We start from the raw sequence: 7,176 nt of genomic DNA, 5'->3' as shown, positions 1-7,176 counted from the left end.
CAGATACTCTGGAGCTTTGTAAGTCACTTTGGTTACTACCAAATATGATTTCTAACTTCTCTAGCTTCTACTCTTAGTCAAATCAGTTCATTCTGAATTTTCTCTATCTTTATCTTATCTCCTGCTAATGGGACCCACCTTTGTCAATGTGGCAGTGTTGTCTCACCATCTATCTTCTTTCCACAAGGCATTTTCTCTAAACTGCAGTACAATTAGCAAAGTCTAGCCTCTATCACTAGAAAGAAAAATAGGAGCTCAGAAAGCAAATGTTAAGAGAACTGAGCATTTTTGCTCAATTCCCCCAAAGTCACAATAAATGTTTGTACTTCATTTTTGAAGAAGACCACAACATCAGGAAGGTGATTCTATGTCAATCACATGAATTAGATTTGAGTGAGGGAGTGCTGTGCTAAGTAACCAGCCTCACTTTTTCCTCTAGAGCCATCTCAGTCCAGTAGCCAGATATAAATCAGGATGACAGGAGATGGCCCTGGATGTGAGGCAATTAAGGTTAAGTGACTTGTCCAAGGTCATACAACTAGTAATTATCAGAGACTGAATTCAAACTACCGTCCTCCTGATTCCAAGGCCAGTGCTGTATCATGAGGACCACTCTCCTTGAATCCTAAGCTTCTTAGAAGAGATGAATGGAGTCAATTCACCCTAACCAGAGTTAGGAAATGGGATCTTTGGTTGAGAAAGGTAAGGCAAAGATACCTCACAGGGTAAAAACTATTCATCTGGCTTAGAGACATAGTGATGCTGATCCTGCCTAAAAGAGCTACAGATGTGCCCATCAGTTCAGAAACATGTTAGTGCAAGCCATCTGATTGAAAGACAGCAGCAATACTGCCCCAAGGATGAGAGAGACACAATGGGAAGCAGATGGAGGGAGCAGCAGAATGATGGAGCCCAGAAGGGAGTGAGAGGCTGGTATGGCCCAGATTGGTGGCCAAGTGATGGAATATCAAGAGGAAAAGAGATCAGTTCATCAGGGAACTTGGGATGGCACAACAAAGCCAGCCTAACCCCTCTCTAGTATAGTAGTAAGTCATGTGGACTCTCTGGTAAATATCTAGGGGGCTGCTCTTTCCTGACATTAGAGGGTGTTAACCCAGGGTGGGCATCACAAGCAGGAATGACTGGATGAGTCCCTGAAGGAAGGCAGAGGTCCATTGGAATTGAGGGAGGAATGTTAGTTGACTCTAGAAAACCCCAAGTTCTTCTACAGCAGACTCACAGTATCTTAGCTATTTACATCTACACTCTTGGTGTGCTTAAGTCCATGAGGAGGAAGGAGCAAGGAAAAAGGAGGAAGAGGGGATGTCAGATGCTCATAAGAAAGGAAAGGGGCAACTTTTCACTCTGTATAGGTTTGGGTGTGAGTCCTTTCTATATTTATGTGGTGCTAAATAAAACCAATTCTATTTTATATATAAAAACCTGAGTACTTGCCAGAGAAGCTAAGGACTCATCACATGCTGATGTTTTGGGATACAACCTGAGTGGGAACAAAATAAATTAAATACTGAATCTACCTTTTCCTGGAAGCCATACTTTATTGATAAAATAGATATCTAAAGATATAGTTTTCCTTAGATAGTTATAGATTGGTAGACTTAATATACATATATAGAAACATGTATATACTTAATATATATACAGAAATATATACATATATATATAATAATATATAAATATAAAATCTCTTGGCTTTCTCTCTCTCTCTCCCTCCCTTTCTCTTTCTTCTCTTCTTCTCTCTTCTCCTCTCTCTCCCTCTCTTTCTCTCTCTCCCTCTCTCTCTTTGTCTCTCTTTCTGTCTCTCTCTCTCTCTGTGTCTATTTCTGTCTCTGTCTCTCTGTGTCTCTCTTTGTCTCTGTCACTGTCACACACACACACTCATTCTCTCTCTCTCTCTCTCTCTCTCTCTCTCTCTCTCTCTCTCTCTCTCTCTCTGACTTGTTCAGGGTCACACAGCTAATAAGTGCCTGAGATCAGATGAGACTAATTGACTCCACACCTGACTCTCTGTCCATTCTGCCACCTAGCTATTGCATGTATGTATGCATTCGTGCATGTATATGAATGTGTATCCATAGGTTTGTGTATGTGTATTATATGTGTATATATCTGTGCATATATATATATATATATCGAGAGAATATAAATAAAGTATGTACATCACTATTTGCATATGTTCTTCCCCATAAGATTATAAGCTAGTTCTTTGTGCCAGGCAATATTAAGCATTTAATAAATGCTTATTGACTGACTGGCTAACTGAATTTCCCCTATCTCCTTGGTTAGAATCAAAAAGAAGTCAAAAACAATTTGGGGGAGGCCTACTGAAAAATTCATGGGCCCTTTATCTGAGGAAGGGTTTTCCCATTAAGTCTAAGACCAGGCCTTATGACACCAAGATTCTATGTCAGACATGATATTCTAAAAATTCATCTTGGTTATTCACAGTCACACTCCCCACATGATCAGGCAACCTGGAAGCTATTCTCTCTCCTTCTCACTCTCCCCATCTCCGACACAGCAGGGATCCATATTTCAATCCCTCAAGGATATATAGTTTTATTAGTGTGGTTACTCCCTTTGAAGACTAAGATCACAACCCCTCTAGACTCAGTAAATAATCCTCAAGAGTTGCAAAGGGCAAAATAATTCATCATTCCACAGAGCAAGGACACTGAACCAAGGTGTTAGAATAGGAGAAATGAAAGGAGATAGACTCCCCAAAACCAACCTCCTTTAAAAAAAAACAACAAAAAAGAAAACCAGCCAATAATAATTTGTTGTTGAGTCATTTCAGCTGTGTCTGAATGTATGTTTCACCATTTTGAGGATATTCTTGACAAAGATATTAGAGAGGTTTGCCATTTTCCTTTTCCAACTCATTTTACAGATGGGGAAACTGAGATAAATAGGGTTACATAGCTAGTAAATGCCTGAGGCTGCATTTGATTCAAGGGTTGATTCCAGGACTGGTTTTCTATCCACTGTGCCACCTACTTGTCCCTTCTACATGCCACTAGTAGTAATAATTAATAATAATAGCTAGCATTTATATAACACATAAGCATAAAGTTTAGAAAGTAGTTTGCAAACATTAACTCTTTTGAGCTTACAACAACTCTGTGTGAGACTTGTCCCCTAGGCCACCTAATTGATATTGTAAATAGAGTGCTTCTATATTTGGAATCAGGAAACCCTGAGTTCAAATAATGCCTTAGATACTTACTAGCTGTGTGAACTGGGTAAGTCATTTCACCCTGTTTTCCTCAGTTTCCTCATCTGTAAAATGGGGATAATAATAGCTCCTACCTTCACAGGGCTATTGTGCTTTGTAAACCTTACAGTGTTATATACACATATATATTATATACATATATATATATATATATACATTCAAGTTATTATTATTATTATATCACATAAGAAAATAAAAATCAATCAAAACTTTACAATAAGTAATGTTAAGAAGAATGTGTGGGGAAAATATTTCAGAGTTATTAGAACAAATAAAAAAGATAGAAATCAGAAAAATGGAGAAAAAAATCCATTACCCAGAATTCAACCCAGGGATGAATGAACCTCTTTACATTTAGCTGAGTTGGTCCTCAGATAAAAGACTTATGTGTTCCCCAGGCCCATACTGAAATCCTTTCCAGTTTGCATGCAAGTTTCTAACTTGTGTGACAACTGTATGGTCATAGAGAACCAGAGTACCAGTCTCATACCACTAGGAGATCCAAGAGTAAGATTTTAGAGGAGGATCTACAATCCCCCTTTATATGACCTTTTAGGTACAGACAATATGAATATTTTAAGTTAGCTATGGGTAACCTATGGGTACTATTTTGTCCTACCCTGTGCTTAATTTGGCCTTGTCTTATAGCAACATGCTTTTGCAATCTCTATAATCTTATAACCCATTCCCCATCAGCTCATTTCCATGGCTGAGTTTCTCTTTTAAATCATAGAACCATTGATTTAGAGCCAGAAGAGTCCTTTGAAGTCATCAAATTTGATCACTTCATTTGACATAAGAAAATAAAGGCACAGAAAAGTCCAGTGACTTGCCCAGATGCATAAAACTAGTAAGTGTCTGAGGTGGGATTAGGGCCAGGTCTCCCTGATATCAGACATAAGATACCAGCAATATAGTGCAATTGGAATGACTACTGATGAATAAGGGCAGAATGCCTTGGGAAATCTTCCTAGGAGGGCGCAAGAGCCAATCCCAAGACCCACAGGTATGAGCATATGGGTACCTTGGGAAGATAGAGACATGGACAGAGCAGCTAGAGGTGCAGGGATAAGAGTGTAGGGCCTGGAAACAGGAAGACTCTTCTTCTTGAGTTCAAATCTGGCCTCAAATACTTATTAACTATGTGACCTTGGGCAAGTCACTTAACTCTGTTTACATCAGTTTCCTCAACTGTAAAATGAGTTAGAGAAAAAATGGCAAACCACTCTAATATCCTTACCAAGAAATGCCCAACTAGGGTCACAAAGAGTAGAGTCACAACTGAAAAACAGTAACATAGACAAATGAGGTGATTTGGGATCAGTAGGAGGGGTAAATAAATGCTGAATTTCTTCTTCTCCAGGAGGAAGAGAATCTGAAAACATATAGAAGATAACTCTACTCAGGAATGCTAGAAAGGCAAGGAAAACAATTTTTTTAAAGAGTGCTTTTAATGTTAGAAAGAAATTCATAATATTATCTCATTTGATTCTCACCAGGTAAGATATTTTGGGAGTTTTTGATTTGTTTATTTAGATTTTATCAATTTATCTTTTAATTCAGTATTTATCAGTATTATCTATTAATTCAGATTGTTCAGTTGCTATTCAGTAGTTTATTTTAAGAGTTACCCCAAGATACTAAGATATAAGTGACTTTGCTCATAGTCACCAGCCTATGTGGTATTACTAACCTCAATTGTACATTTGAGGATAGTAGTGCTCAGAAAGGTTGAGTCCCACAGCTGGTAGTACCAAAGTCATAATTTGTGCCCAGGTTTCCTGATGCTGCTATACCTCACATCCTTCTCATTTGCTAATAGCTCAAGAAGCATAAAGACCATTTGTGGCTGTGATGAAGGAAAGCTGTTGATGAATAATTTGTGAGTTGTAAACAGCCTGCTATCATGTACCCAGTTCTCTATGAAGTGGGTGGGTAGAGGTCATTAACACCATGGCGGGGGAAGAAGACTGATACCAGCACAATGCCCAGCTCTGGGAATCAATACAGTAGTATGAAGCCAAGTTGTTTCAAGGTTAAAAAAAATCACAGAAGGGACAGATCTAGAGGATTAGGCAGAGGAATATGTTTCAGGAGCTTCAAGATCAAAATTGGTAGTGGGGGGAGTTTTCACACTTTGACAAGGTCAAGGAAATACCACAGAGAGAAAAACTAAAGACAGAGGCAACCATTGATTTGGTCGACACAGAGAATTAGCCTGAGAGACAATGTCCTTTTATGACATTGGCAAGCTAATCATACCACCCCCTACCTCAGTCAAAGCAACAGAGCTGCGGGTTCAGACTCCTACAAGGACTTTTGATTCAGAGCTGACAGAGACTAAAGAAAAGATTTAGCTCAGAAGAATATAGCTCTAAGTTAAAGTATTCAGAATCCTGAAGAAAAACAGGTTAAAATTAAGGAGATGATTAAAAGTTAACGAACTAGATACTTAATTGTACCTAGATGGATTGTATTTACTTCAATTCTGCTCTAAATTAAATTTTAATTTAAATAAACTATACTAACCATAACATCATTTGATGTTTATATTTAGCTGTTATATTTTAAATTATTTATAATATATGCTTTAATTAAAATTAGATGTTTTAATGATTAACATTTTTATTAATTATTGATTATGCTTTGAAAGCATAACCAATTGGAAAATTATACTCTTCTCTGACCCAGGTTTCCATACCTGTACTAAGTCTTGTTGGTCAGATGAAGGCTAAAACCAAAGCACTTCTGTTTTCTTGATGGCAGATTACCACAAAATGAAGGCATGAGAAAAATCAATAGCCTCTGGACCAATATTGCCCTGAAAAAAATATCAGACCTCTGAAATGACGGTAAAAGGCCTATGTGGGTTTCTATCATTCTTCCATTCTAGTCTTTCATCCCACTGTCCTCTTGGTAGGGAACCAATCATCTACCCTGCCATTTTCCCCCAAGATTCTCTGGGCCTTGTATTGCAACTTTCCCTAAGTTGTCCTTGGCCTTTCCATCTTCCATGAACTAAACATAAGCAAGAACCCTCCTTAATTCATTGTGTCTCCAATGATATTTGTAACCTCAAGGACTGGCTGTGTTTATTCTTTCACCCCTTAGTGCCTGGCCCATAGTAATCACTTAGATGCTTTTCCATTCCTTTCAGAGACAAGGCCCTAGCTTACATTCTCCAGGTACCTCATCAGAAGCATCAGTGGTCCAGTAGATACAGTGATGGACCTAGAGTCAGGAATACCTGTGTCCAAATCTAGCCTCAGACACTTAATAGCTGTGTGACCCTGGGAAAGTCACCTAACTACTCAGTTTACCTCAGTTTCTCAACTGTAACATAAGAATAATAATAGCACCTACCTTACAGAGTTATTGTGGGATCAAATGCGATAGCATTTGTAAAAAAGTACTTAGCATAGTGCCTAAATATACTAAATGTTATTTGAGGTTCAAATAAAATAATACTTATAAAAAGCACTTGCACAGGTAATGTATAATTGCTTATATCTTTCCTCCACCCCCAAGGTACATTCTCAGACTGTCACAATATAAAACTTGCTATTCCTCCAAGAGAATAATAAATGTGGCTTCAGTCACCCAGAGATTTTATTTTATTTTCAGACATCCCCCATATTTCACAGATTTCAAATGTAAATCATTTCCCAATAGAAATGAATGAGTCCCCCATGGGTTTTGTTATCTATCATTCAAAACAAAAGGTGAAATATTTATTCCTAACTGGGAATCAGAAGCCACTGATCCCTGATATGTCCTTTGGTCATAAAATCATAGCTTTAGAGTTGCAAAGGATTTTAGAGGCTAGCTAATCCAACCATCTCATTTTACAGATGAGGAAATCAAGGTTGAAAGAGATTAAATGAGAGCAACTAGGTAGCACAGTGGATAGAGCCCTGGAG

Source organism: Macrotis lagotis, chromosome 1, assembly GCF_037893015.1.
Source record: "Macrotis lagotis isolate mMagLag1 chromosome 1, bilby.v1.9.chrom.fasta, whole genome shotgun sequence".
Lineage (NCBI taxonomy): Eukaryota > Metazoa > Chordata > Mammalia > Peramelemorphia > Peramelidae > Macrotis > Macrotis lagotis.
This window is presented reverse-complemented; position numbering follows the sequence as displayed.